Below are 12669 nucleotides of genomic sequence, written 5' to 3' on the forward strand. Positions count from 1 at the left end.
TACCAGTTGGTTAACCAGGTAGAGTGTACAGCATTTATGAAAGCATGGAGGCATAAAGCAACGTGGTATGTGCAAGCAGTGCAGTGATACCGGACAGTAAATTGTAAGGGAGGATGTGGAAGAGGCAGGTGGGTCTCATATCACGTGGGAGAAGGAGCTTTATATGCTATGCTCAGAAACATGGATAATTAGTCACTGATAATGGGAACCACTGAAGAGTGTTAGGTAAGGCAAGGACTTGTTAGATCACTCTGATAGTTATGCAGAATATAGATTTGAGGAGGCTGTAGTATAAATCCAGGGGGAAGATGATGAGAACCCAAAGTAGAGGGCAGTGGCGGTAGATACGGAAAGGGGCATATTGAAGACATAACACTGAGGTAAAATCTGCAGGACCTGTGGATGTTCTAACAACACAGAACAGCCTCTTCTACTAGGACTTGGGGTTTCTGATGTGCTAGATTTCTAATTAAGAGCAGTATAACATCAAACAATGCCTACAAGCACTGAATCTGGGGCCAGGCTGCTTGCGTTCAAATTATAGCTTCACTACTTTTTAGCTGTGTGACCTTGGGCCTCCCTGAGTCTCAGTTTCCCCATTTATAAAAACGGCGATTAATAACAAGAGGTCCCACCTAAGGCTGTGAGGATTCAAGTATACATCATGTGTAAAGGGCATAACATAGTGCCCGATCTGGGAGAGGCACCCAACATTGGTAGCTGTTTAGTTTTAATTATTATTAACCATATGCTTTGGAAAATATATAAGCATATGGCTGTTTTGACTTCTTACTGTGAAATCTGAGAAATCTAATCAGTATTCTTGCCCAGATGGAAAGTCACCGTAACCTCTCTGCATGGAGGTAGGCTGACAAACATAAATATTAAGCATATGTTAGTAATTTGATATGATCAGTTTAAAAGATATTTATTTATTCACTGTTCCAGACAGGACTTTAAGTGACTTACAAAGATTCATAAAACATAAAAAAAATAGCATACATTTAAAAAACAGGATCAAAAAGAAAGCAAACAAGACTGGGGGCAAAGTAGAGTCATCAGAATCAAGTCTCCAAAACCAAAGGGCAGCTGAGGCTTCCCAATGATTGGTGGGGTCTAGACCCCCACCAGCCCTCCCATGGAGCACATGCACACTGCACACAACATGCCCAGGCCTGTCTGAACTGAGGTCCATTCTCAAAAAGTGTTATGGTGGCCAAGTGGTTTTTTATTTTCCCCTAACAATGAGAAATCTGTAACTAGCTCTCAATTTTACAAGATTCTGATTTTGGTTTTGCACTAAGATTCTTTTGCCTCCTACAATCCCTTTCAAAATAGGTTCTACAAAAGTGGAGTTTGCATGTACTGAGGCATTTTGCAGTTTTAGCTCCTTTTAAGATATCCACCAACTGATGAAGAAGAAGAAGATGACGATGATGATGATAGCAGTTAACACTTCTATAATGCTTACTGCGTACCAAGCACTTTTCTAAGCACTTTATGTACACGGAGTCATTTAGTCCTCACAATCATATTTTGAGGTAGGTACTATATTATCACGTTTTACAAATGAGGAAAGTAAGGCACACGTGGAGCAAATCACTTGCCCAAGGTCATACATCCTAATAAGTGACAGTCTGGTTTTTGAACCCAGGCAGTCTGGTGCCAGAGCCTGAGCTCTTAACGACTATGCTACACCGTCTCTTCATATTCTGATAATATTGCTCGTACATGGTAGTATTTGGAAAAGGGGACATCCTACCCTCAGGAACTGGAGATAGAGTTTTTTTTTTTTTTGAGTCCTCAGCTAATAACAGATGAATGTTTGAGAGGCCCTCAGTCCGGCTTACTTTCTCAGCCCCCTGACCTCCCCATGCGATGAGGTATAACAGGCTCAGACCAACTCTACACATGGGAAAGGACCCATTCTCCGCATCCAGGATATCCCTTCTGAAGAATGGCAGGAGCATATGGGGGAAAGCAACTAAAATATAATCTCTTCTGTTAGCTCTCAGAGTCATAGATGGGGACTTTCCTCCAGATTAAATTTACACGGTTGCCTTTCAAATACCACCAAATTCTGTTCATAAATGGTTTGAGGAAATTCCCACTTAAAATAATATATACTTCTCTAAAGTAAGTCCCAGAGGGAAGCTGGATGTCTTAACACATATATATTTCTCCTGCAGAGTGGTTATTTGGATACATGAAAATGTGGTCTTTTTTTCATGATTTGATACTTTTTTCCTGCTCCTCAGCAACTCCAGCCATCTTAAACCTACCATCATTCCTAGAAGGCAGATCTCCATAAATGTGGTACACAGATGTAAGTAGAAAAGATCATAAAAATGAGACCACGTGTCCAAAACTCCCCTTGGCAACAGGGGAAATGCATATATTAAGACAAATCCCATTTGGCTTTCCAGCTCGCAAGACCTAGACATGGAGCTTCCTCTCACATGAGCCAGGCAGGCTCACAAGAGCCACATGAGGTTGAGGGGGCAAAGGATGGCCAGTTCTTCCTCTTCTCTGCCAAAGTCCCTTTCTTTAACATCCCCAAAGCTTAAAAAGATAGAAAATCCTCCACTAAAAGAACAGAATGTTTTAAAATCCACATCATTTATATGCATAAAACATTTTTTTTAAAGTATGGTGAGAGCCGACACGTTGTCATTTTTCAATAAGCCTCATCACCATATGGAACATCACTATCTTTCCTTAGTCAACAAGCTTTGATAAACCAGCACCCCCACAAGGAAGACCCTTGTCTCCTGCCAGGGTCACAGATGGTGGGGATTTCTAAACTGAAGTCTAGCTAGCATCTAATCATTTCTTTCAGGCCACAGCACCTAAAAATCACCCACGCAGTCCCCTTAAATGACAAATCATGATGGTTTGTGACTAATCCAGCCCATCTTCACACTTAACCGTGATTTCATGCATTTGGTTTCTTTTTTAATTTTAGGGACGCTGTGATCTAGCTATGGCTACAGAAACCTTAAACACAATCAAATAACCTGTGGTTGAACTTAAATTGAGCTGTATATGTGGCAGATAATTTTAAGGTGTTATTTAAGGCTTATAAGACATAAAATAAATGCTAATTTCTTCCAAATAAAATTTTAATAAATATATGCATGAGTATATGTACACAAAAGAATAGGTATAAATTGGAGAATATAAAATAAAGGTAAAATATTAACGTACCACAAGCCCTCTTTCCCTCCTAAACTGCTTCACCATAATTGCTTTACACATTACATCAAATCCCTAGAACAAGATTAGTACATGCATTATCAACATCTGGTCTACAGCCAGGAGCAATGTCCTAATATTAAAAAAAATACTAAAGCATAAAAAATTTAAAACTGCTAAAATGTTCAAATTACATATGTATATATATCTGTTTTATCTTCAGTTCTGACATAGCATATGAAAGTACCTTAAAAAGTTCTAAGCGGGGGAGGAGATATGAATTTTCATAATTCAGTTAATATAACTTACAATAAAGCAAGGCACTCAAAATGTCTAGATGGACTTTCCTAATCCCATAGATGTAAATATTTGACCTTGGTATTATTATTAGTTCTAAATACAACTACACATTCAGTAATCAGCATATCAATGAGTAGGCCCTATTATTTTATAAAAATGAATAATCTCCCCCACTAGATAGAAAGCCGTATGAGAGAAGGGGCTTTGTTTTGTTCATCTCTGTACCTTCAGTGCCCAGAGCACTGTCTGGCACATAATATGCACACAATAAATATTTGTTGAGTGAATGAGCTGGCATCAAAAATACCATACATATTCAGCCACACCCAAGAGCTTATCACCCAGGACTTCTCCACTTTTGATATCACTAATTCAAATACTCCACTCTGACTACAACCCCCTATCCTTGCAGCCTGTTCACTCCCCAAGCCCCACATCAGTTCTCAGACCTCATGGGTGGGAGACAGTCTTCCACAGACCCTTCTGCTTTCACCCTGTCAACTCCTTCCTGTCTTCACTTCCTTTCCTAGACACTTTGGATTCTACTGTTTCAACTGTGCTCTTGTCAATATCTTCAATAAACCCAGCTTCATTGCAAATATCTGATAAAAACATAACCCTAGAGGAGCTCAACTGTTGTGCTTTATGCCTGCACTGGGACTACTAAGATCTACCAGAGAAAAAAATCACACTCTGGTACATTATTATCAACGTGAATTCTCGGTCACCAAGCTCACTTCAACTCTGCCTGACACTCCAGCTATGCCTCCCTGGTCCTAGCTTGCTCTCCTGTTTGCCACAATAACTATTTCAAACCTTCCTCAAGCACCTCCAATCTTCAACCCAAACCTTGCCCCACCTCAACCCCTACTCTAAGAGATGACCTTTCCTCTTACATCATAGAGAAATATAAATGCCCTCAGACAAGTCCCTGCCACCAAATCTATAAACCTATTTCCATCTATATCTATTCACTTTTTGTTCTTCCCTACTGCAATGTCCTTCCTCTTGTTTAAGGGTAATCCCTCCACCTCATTCTGGATCCTCTCCCATCTGGCATAAGGACTTTTCCCTGTAAGGACTTTGCTTTACAATTATCCCTTCCTTCCCATCAGCCTTTAAAGATGTCTAAATCCCTCCTAAATTAAAACAAAAAAAATTCTCTGGATCTCAACCCTGCCCCTACCACCCTCCCTCTGCTCCTCAGAGGCAAATTTCTCTAAGGAATTGTCCATATTCACTGCCTCCACTTTCTCATCTCCCCAGTCATTTCTCAACCCACCAAAGTCTAACATTCCACCCCTCCCCGAAATTGCTCTCATTAAGGTCACCAAGAACCTCCTAAATCCAATGGACAGTTCTCAGTCTTTATATCTACCTTCCTAGACTTCCCTGAATCTTTAGCACCGCTGACCATTTTTTAATGGAGCTATTCCATTTTGAAAAACTTATCCTACTGATATTCAAGTAGATACACAAATATAAAATATCATAAGGATGCTCAATGTTTGAACCAGCAAAAAAAAATTATACAACAATTTAAATATCTATCAATAAGAAACTGATTAAATAAATTATGGTACATACATATAATGGAATTCTATGTTGCTATTAAAAAAAAAAGAAGTAGTTCTATATATACTGACACTGAAAGCTTGCCACAAATATTAAGTAAAAAATACACTGCAAAACATATATATTATGATCCCATTTGTATTTTCTTTTTTTTGGTGAGGAAGATTGGCTCTGAGCTAACATCTGTTGCCAATCCTCCTCTTTTTGCTGAGGAAGATTAGCCCTGACCTAACACCTGTGCTCATCTTCCTCTATTTTGTACATGGGACGCCACCACACATGGCTTGATGAGCGGTGTATAGGTCCGCACCCGGGATTTGAACCTGAGAACACCGGGCCACTGAAGCAGAGTGCGCGAACTTAATCACTACGCCACCAGGCCGGCTCCCCCCATTTGTATTTTTTAACATATAAGTGCAGACAGGATAAACGGATAGATGGATGGAAGGAAGGAAGGAAGCAAGGAAGGAAGGAAGGGAGGAAGCAAGGAAGGAAGGAAGGAAATATTTTATGTAGGCATGGAAAACGTCTGGAAAGAGATACAAATTTAATATTATTACCTCTGGGGAAAAGGATGTAGAGAGGAGAACAGAAGACTTATGTTATCTTTTATGGGGTCAAATAATAAAAATGTAGTTAGATCTTTAAGCACACCAACATTTGCAAAGTAGGTAAAAAAAGAAGTTCAAAGGAGATCAAAAAAGAATGGTCCAAGACTGGGTAAAATATATTTTAGTGTTTCCAGAGCTAAGAGAGGAGAGACAGAAGGGTGCTTAATGGTTTCAAACATGGAAAGAGACCTCTACTAAAAACAAGGAGAGGTAAATATCCAATAGACAAAGATCATGAACAGATAATTCTTGAAGGAGGAAGATCAAATGGCCAATAGATATAAAAAAGAAAAAGTTTCACTCCTACTGGTAATAAAGATATTTTTATGTTTGCCTATCAATTCAGAGAAATTTTAAAAAGACAATATTCGATTTTAAAAAGGGAAGACATAAGAGATACTCTCATACTTTGTTGGCAAATGTAAATTGGTAAAACCTGTTGGAGAAAGCAATGTGATGATTTGATTTCTAAAAAACTGAACTTCACAGAACTTATCACAATTACAATTAAATCATTGATTATGTGATACATTGTTTAACATAGACCTCCTCTGCTGAAGTAAGTTCCATGAAAAAAAAGGCCATCGTCTATCTTCTCCACTACCTAGCCTAGAAACTGGCACATTGTAGGCCCTCAGTAAATCAACCCATGCTTTCTGACAAGTTGCAAGCAATAGTTGAAAGACACTGATACTAAAGCTATTCTGATGCCTGAATTGAGAGAGCTACAAACAAGAAACAGTGTAGACGCCATGGAAATTTTCCATCTCTTAAGAATTACTTGAGTTCAAGGTAGGTTTAGATAGTCACAGATATGAAAGCCACTGTGGTCCATCAATTCAACTATTCCACCAGCACCGTCTGATCTCCTGCCTTCTTATATTTCTGTCACAGCCACCCAGAAAAATCCCCCAAACTAGATTGTCTACATTCTGTTTCTACACCTGGGCTGACGAGTGCCGCTGAAGAGAATGGATACAGGGTTCTGGGACTTGGGGCAGAGACAAATTCAAGTTATCCAAGCCTTTCTTGACTCACTATGATGTGGTATCTGGATGATATGCTTCTAAAGAGCTCCTCTTTCCACCCCTCTCAAATGCTATTCCAACTCCTCATCACTCTCGTCAGATGGGTCCTCCCTCAAAATCCTGTCCTTCCACAGCCCCTTCCTTCTTCACAGCTTCACCAGGCCGGCTTGCCACAAATATTAAGGAAAAAATATATTGCTCTGTCTCAATGGGAGAGCTACCTCCCTTTCTCTAATGCCAATCTTTTCACCTCTTTCAATCTGGAGCCCCCACCCTCCTGCTTCCTCAGAGACTCTGCCTCATCAAGGTCTGTGCCATCTACACATAAATGGGCTCATCTCTCTCCTATATTTAAAACAAAATGAAATTAACAACATTTTCTTGTCCCCTGTGCCCTACTGTCTATAAGAAACACTCTCACCTTCCCATCATAGCCAAGCCTCTTCAAACTGTATACCATATTCCTTATCAGTCCTTCTTCATGCTCACTCCCCAACCCTCTACAATCTGCCTTCTCTCCTCCCGCAGCACTGATGTCGTCATTGACCTCCTAATTGCCAAATCTAATGAACATGTTTTTTAAATGTTTTATAGTGTGTTTTATCTTATTACAAGAGGGGTACACATCATGAACAAAGTTATGACATATGACAGACTAGAGAGAAAAAAACTTGCACTATATAACAGGCAATGGGTAAATATTCCTAATAAATATACTGTTCTTATAAACAAATTAAATATATAACCCAAAAGAAAAATGTGCAAAGGATATTAAAGAGTAAGTCTCAGGAAAAATACACATAGCTAACACACATGAAAAGATACTCAGCCTCACTAGTGATCAGAGAAATGCAAGTTAAATCAGTTAGATACTATTTTTCACCTATCAGATTGGCAAAAATTAAAAAGACTGTCCATCCTCAGCAAGGGCCTGAGGAAAAGCAGTCTCAGTGGTGAGAGTGTAAACCTTCTTGGATGTCACTTTGGCGATGCTCATTCACATTTTTAAATGTACATATCCTTTGACCCAACAGTTCTCCTACTAGAAAGCTATCCCACAGAAATATTTATGTGTGTGTATGTCTATATCTATAGCCATCCTCGAGCATTGTACAAAGATGTTTATTGCAACCTTGTAGTGGCTTAGACTAGAGTGATAGGCAGAGGAGATGGAGACGTGGCAGAATATATGACACAGCTGGAAGGTCAGGTCAACAGGACTTGCTGACGAATTGGATGCGGGGGGCGGGTGAAAGAGAGGAATCAAGGGTGACCCTAGGTTCTTGGTCTGAGCAACTGAATGGATGATAGTGCTATTTTACTGAGATAGGGGAGGCTGAGGGAAGGGGCTGGGGATGTGAGAGGAATAAGGAGTCCTGTTTGGCCATGCTACGTTTGAGATATCTATATGACACCCAAGTAGAGATGTCAAACAGGCCACTGGACAAATGAAGCTGCAGCTTAGAAGAAAGGCTTGGGTCAGAGACATAAATTTGGGAGTGATGAGGTGTATAGATAGACGGTATTTAAAGCCATGGGGCTGGAGGAGTGCTTCTAGGAAGATTCTGGATGGAGAAAAGTCCACAGACTGAGCCCTGCGTCACTCCAATGTTCAGAAGTTGGGGAGATAAATTTAGTAGAAGAAGGGGCTGAGCAGAAGTTTTTTGTACAAACTTGAGTTTCAAAGAAGTTAACATAAATCAGATGGTGGAGAATCACATACTTACCACCATAACAGGGGGCCCAACTCCTTCCAAGCCTGTCTTTTAAGGGATTCTAGCCTTTTTTTCTTTCTGGATATTTCAAAATACATTTAAACGTAATAGAACTTTTTTTCTTTTATGTTACGTAGTGGTTTCCTCACACTGTATAATTCTCCTAGTATAAAACTAGTCAAGTACTACACAAGTAGCACTCAGCAATGGCTTTTTCATAAAATTCATAATCCGATAACTACCTCATGCCTAAAAGGCTAAGGGTGACTTGCGGTCAGAAGCTTAATTCGCGGCATCTTTTATCCTTTTGGGCTGTTCGCTTCCCTACTGCACAGTAACTTGCACCTGCTTCTTACTTACGCTTACACCAAATGCCTAAAACACCTCAAAACATCTGACAATCCATGTCCCTTCCTCTCAGTGCAGCCCCCCTTCCCACCCACAAGAAGCACAGCATCTTTACATTTCCACTTTAAACTTTAGAAGTTTCCATTCAGAGACTCATGCCTTAAAAAAAGAGAGGAAGTACTTCCAACTAGGTCCAAGTTGTCATCAGGAATATAATCTGAAAGCAAAACTCAGCAGAAGGAAAGCTGTGTGAGAACTGGGCCTGAGGCAACCTTATAGCTATAGGGTGACTGACTGGGGACACTTAGTTTCAGGTCCAGGAGAGCACAAAAGAGGCCCAATTCCTAGAACGGTCATGTCATTCATTAATTCATTTAACAAATATTAGTAAGCACCTATGAGGTGCCAGGCTCTGTTTTGGGTGCTGGGATCCACTGGTGAATAAGACAGACAGAAATCCCGGCCCACATGGAATTTACATTATGGAGTGGGGAGAGGAACAGACAATAAAAAAGAAAAATGAATAAAATACACAATATGTTACACTGGAGTAATAAGATAGGGAAGAGGCATATAGAATGTTCAGGGAAGGGGTTGCAAGTTTAAATAGGGTGGTTAGGGAAAGCAGGTGAAAAACAACTAAGAGAGGTGTTAGGGCTTTCCTAAGGTGTAAACAAAGTGCTTTAGGACACAGGATAACTGGTAATTCTGCTTAGGGGAAGGAATTGTGTGTTCAGTAAGGTTGTCCCAAAGGAAGTGACTTTAAAGCTAAATCTTGAGAGATGAATAGGAATCAATGGCAGAGGAGTGAGTCTGAATGGCAAGTTATCTTTTCAGGGGGAAAAAAAAAGGAGCAGCTTGAGCAAAGGCCCAGAAATGGGATCAGGGAGGACATTTTCTCCTGGACTGTCCCTGCCTAAGGTACTCCATCCATCCCAAGAACACACTCACCCTCAGGCTCCCTGGTCTGGTTGCTGGGAAATCCTTATCACTTCCCACACTCTCATTTCTCCCCTAGCCAGCAGGAAAGGAAGGAGTTGAGTCAGCCCTAGGATCCAAAGTTACCCTCTCCTAACTTCAGGACAATTACTACAGAGCTGAGTGCCCCAGAGGCTTCATTCAGCCGCGTACACTCAGGGGTGTGTGCTTTTAGTGGCAACGTGGCAATTGGCCCCATGTTGGAAGTAAAGTGGGCAAGTGGGGAAAATACCAGTGAGGTAAGTAGTCAAAAGTCTCCGCAGTGCATCTGAGGTGGAGGCAAGGACCAAAACTTATGCTTCAGCTTGGAAGGGAAATTTTTAATCACTTAGTCCTCACCTATGAGCTATTTAGTGTTCCCAACATCCAAGACAGCACAGGTGGTGTGACAGGGGATAAGAACACAAGCCCTGCAGTCAGATGGCCCAGCTCTGCCCTTCACCAGTTGGGTGATTTGGGGCAAGGCACTCAACCTCTGAGTCTCCTTTTCACCATAACATGGTTACAATTGTAGTGCAGAGTTACCATGAGGATTATATGAGATAGTTATGTATAGAATTTATCACAGTGCCCAGCTCAATGGATTCTAACCATTATTAGTAGCAGCCTTGAAGGGGAAAAGCCCAGAGAGCATCAACCAGAAAGCTACCCTCACTCACAGATTATGCCTGAACAGGCCTCCAAACTCCATTTCACTGCTCCCACCTAGAGTGAGGCACCTGAAATTATGTTATCAGAAATGTTCATTCCCTGCCAGGGAAATCATTTGGTTAGCCAAGTTAGTGGTCTTTTTCCACTAGGATTTCCAGCAGGTGCTAAAAAACGACGACAACAACCTTCATCAGGGACTCAACTCTTTGCATTAAACATTGTTCTTTCCACAGACCAGCGGGTAAACACATTAGGTCATTAACACCTTAATATTAATGGATTTATGAGGGGTGGGGGTGGGGAGCTGAAAGAGCAGAAAAGAAGCCAGTTAAAAATAGGAGGTCCAGGATGTACTGAAGACTAATTTCTGTCACAAATGTACAAGGTCTAAGGTCAACTCTGCCAAAAGCAGTATTCTGGAATGCTAGGTCCTCTCGTCCTGAAGAAGCAGGGTGCTGGGGAAAGAAACTGTTAGTTAATGAGAAACAGACCACCTGTTCAAGTCGCCAGAATTCTAACCAAATGAGTTCACTACCAAAAACCCCAACCATCTCATCCCACGTGAATGGCTGGAGGCCCATCTCTCTGCCCCTTTGCAAAGTATCACAGAAGACAAAAGCGTTCTGTGCCCCTTCTAAGGGTTCTGGGGACCCTCCTCCAGGAGCAAATCCCCGCAGCCTGCCTGAAGGGTCGCAAGATAAAGCTGCTCGGCTCCAGGGCACACAGCCGGGTCCCCAGTCCCTAGCGCAGAGGGAGTCCACTGAGGCAGGACTCGGGGCCAACTGGCCTCCAGCCCTTACCTGAGGCGGACAGACCGAGGCCAGGGAAGCCGACGCCACGACGTCCAAGGTCCGGAAGCAGTGCGGGGCCGAGACCCCGCGCGACGGGCCGGGCGCTGCGAGAGGAACCGCGGAGAAGGTGACTCGACGCCTCCGAGGGCGCAGTGCCCGCTAGGCAGCCGGCCGCACCCCCGCCGCCAGGGCCAGCGCTCGGGCGGCCCCAGCGCCGGCGGGCGGGAAAAGCCGAGCCGCCCGGCACGAGGCGAGCCAGAGAGGAGACAGAGCCGGAGGGGCACAGCCCGCGCTAGCGACGGGTGGGCCGGGGCAAGGGCCCGCAGAGGCCCAGGAGACAGCAAAGTGGCGGGGAGGAACCGGCCCAAGCAGACCGGAGTCCAAGCGTGGGCGTGCGGTCCAGACAGGCGGACAGGGCAGAGGGGACGGGCGGTCAGCTAGAGCCGGGGAGGAGGAAAGAGTGGGAGAGCGGAAGGGGGGAGGGGAGGGCGCGGCTCCCCGAGATGGGGGTGGGGGCGCTTGGGCAGCGAAAAGGGGCTAGGGGCTCAGGAGGAGCCCCGACCCAGGGCGAAGGGGCGGTCGCTAGCCGCGGACTTACCTGTCACCTGCAACAGGTGCCGCGAGAGGGCGAGATGTCCCAGTGCCGGATTCAGGGCAGGGTCTCCGACTCAGAGAAGACCGCAGCCCCGCTCCGGCGGCCTGCCCTATTCACCCTCCCGGGAGGCGGAAAAAGCTGCAACTTTCCCTAGAGCGGGGAGGAGCTGGGCTCTTAAAGGGGCCGCACAGCGCTCCGGGCTCCTTAGTAGGGGGCCGCGCCACCCGAAGGGGAGCTCTGGGAGCCACAGCCTTAAGGCACTGGAGAAATGTCGTCCCGGGTTAGAAAAGGGAGCTTGAGGACTGGAGATAGGGGTCTAACACTAGACCTGCCCCGCCTTTTACTTCCATCTGTGGTCACTCTCTCAGATGATAAATCACTTGCCTCTTGCGCTCTGCTGAGCCAAAAGTTGTCAAACTGTCGTGTACAGTGGGATTCGTGTCTAAGACGATGCAGAGTCTAGACCATAAAATTTTAGAAGATAAAATATGATACTATTCTGATCCTTTGACTTTCATACTTTTATGGCAAATACAAGTCTGTCTAAAATAGAAACATTTGGGGTAAAGACGTAGACTAACTTCACACCCACAAACACAACTGGTTAAAATATTCAACTCACTAGTAATCAAAGAAGAGCAAATGAGAACAATAATGAGATTCTTTGGCAAAGGATTTTTTTGTTTGTTTGTTTTTATAACACTTAATGATGACAAAGTGGCCACCAAACAAGCTCTAACATAATTCCTGGGAAGAGTGTATGTTGGTTAAAAATCCTTTTAAAAAGCATATGACCAATATATATCAATAGATTTTTAAATGTTTATATCTACCTAGTAATTGTTGATTCCTTTCCCCTTCTCTCTCTCCCACCTTTGCTCT

General features: G+C 43.1%; 1 protein-coding gene across 3 annotated transcripts in view; it reads right to left on the reverse strand.

The window, feature by feature from the left end:
• The window catches only part of SYTL4 (synaptotagmin like 4), a 47200-nt gene extending 35322 nt beyond the window's left edge, over nt 1-11878 (reverse strand). The window contains exons 1-2 of one of the 3 annotated variants that reach the window (XM_058536314.1): nt 11791-11878; nt 11202-11296 (exon numbers count right to left, since the gene is read on the reverse strand). The gene's annotated coding sequence lies outside the window, so the exon portion shown is untranslated. Of the gene's footprint in view, nt 1-11201; nt 11680-11790 lie in introns of those variants that run through there. The other 2 variants (XM_058536316.1, XM_058536315.1) reach the window with 2 other exon arrangements.
• Between the last annotated feature and the right edge of the window lie 791 nt (nt 11879-12669).

This window comes from Diceros bicornis, chromosome X (genome assembly GCF_020826845.1).
Source record: "Diceros bicornis minor isolate mBicDic1 chromosome X, mDicBic1.mat.cur, whole genome shotgun sequence".
Taxonomy (NCBI): Eukaryota; Metazoa; Chordata; class Mammalia; order Perissodactyla; family Rhinocerotidae; genus Diceros; species Diceros bicornis.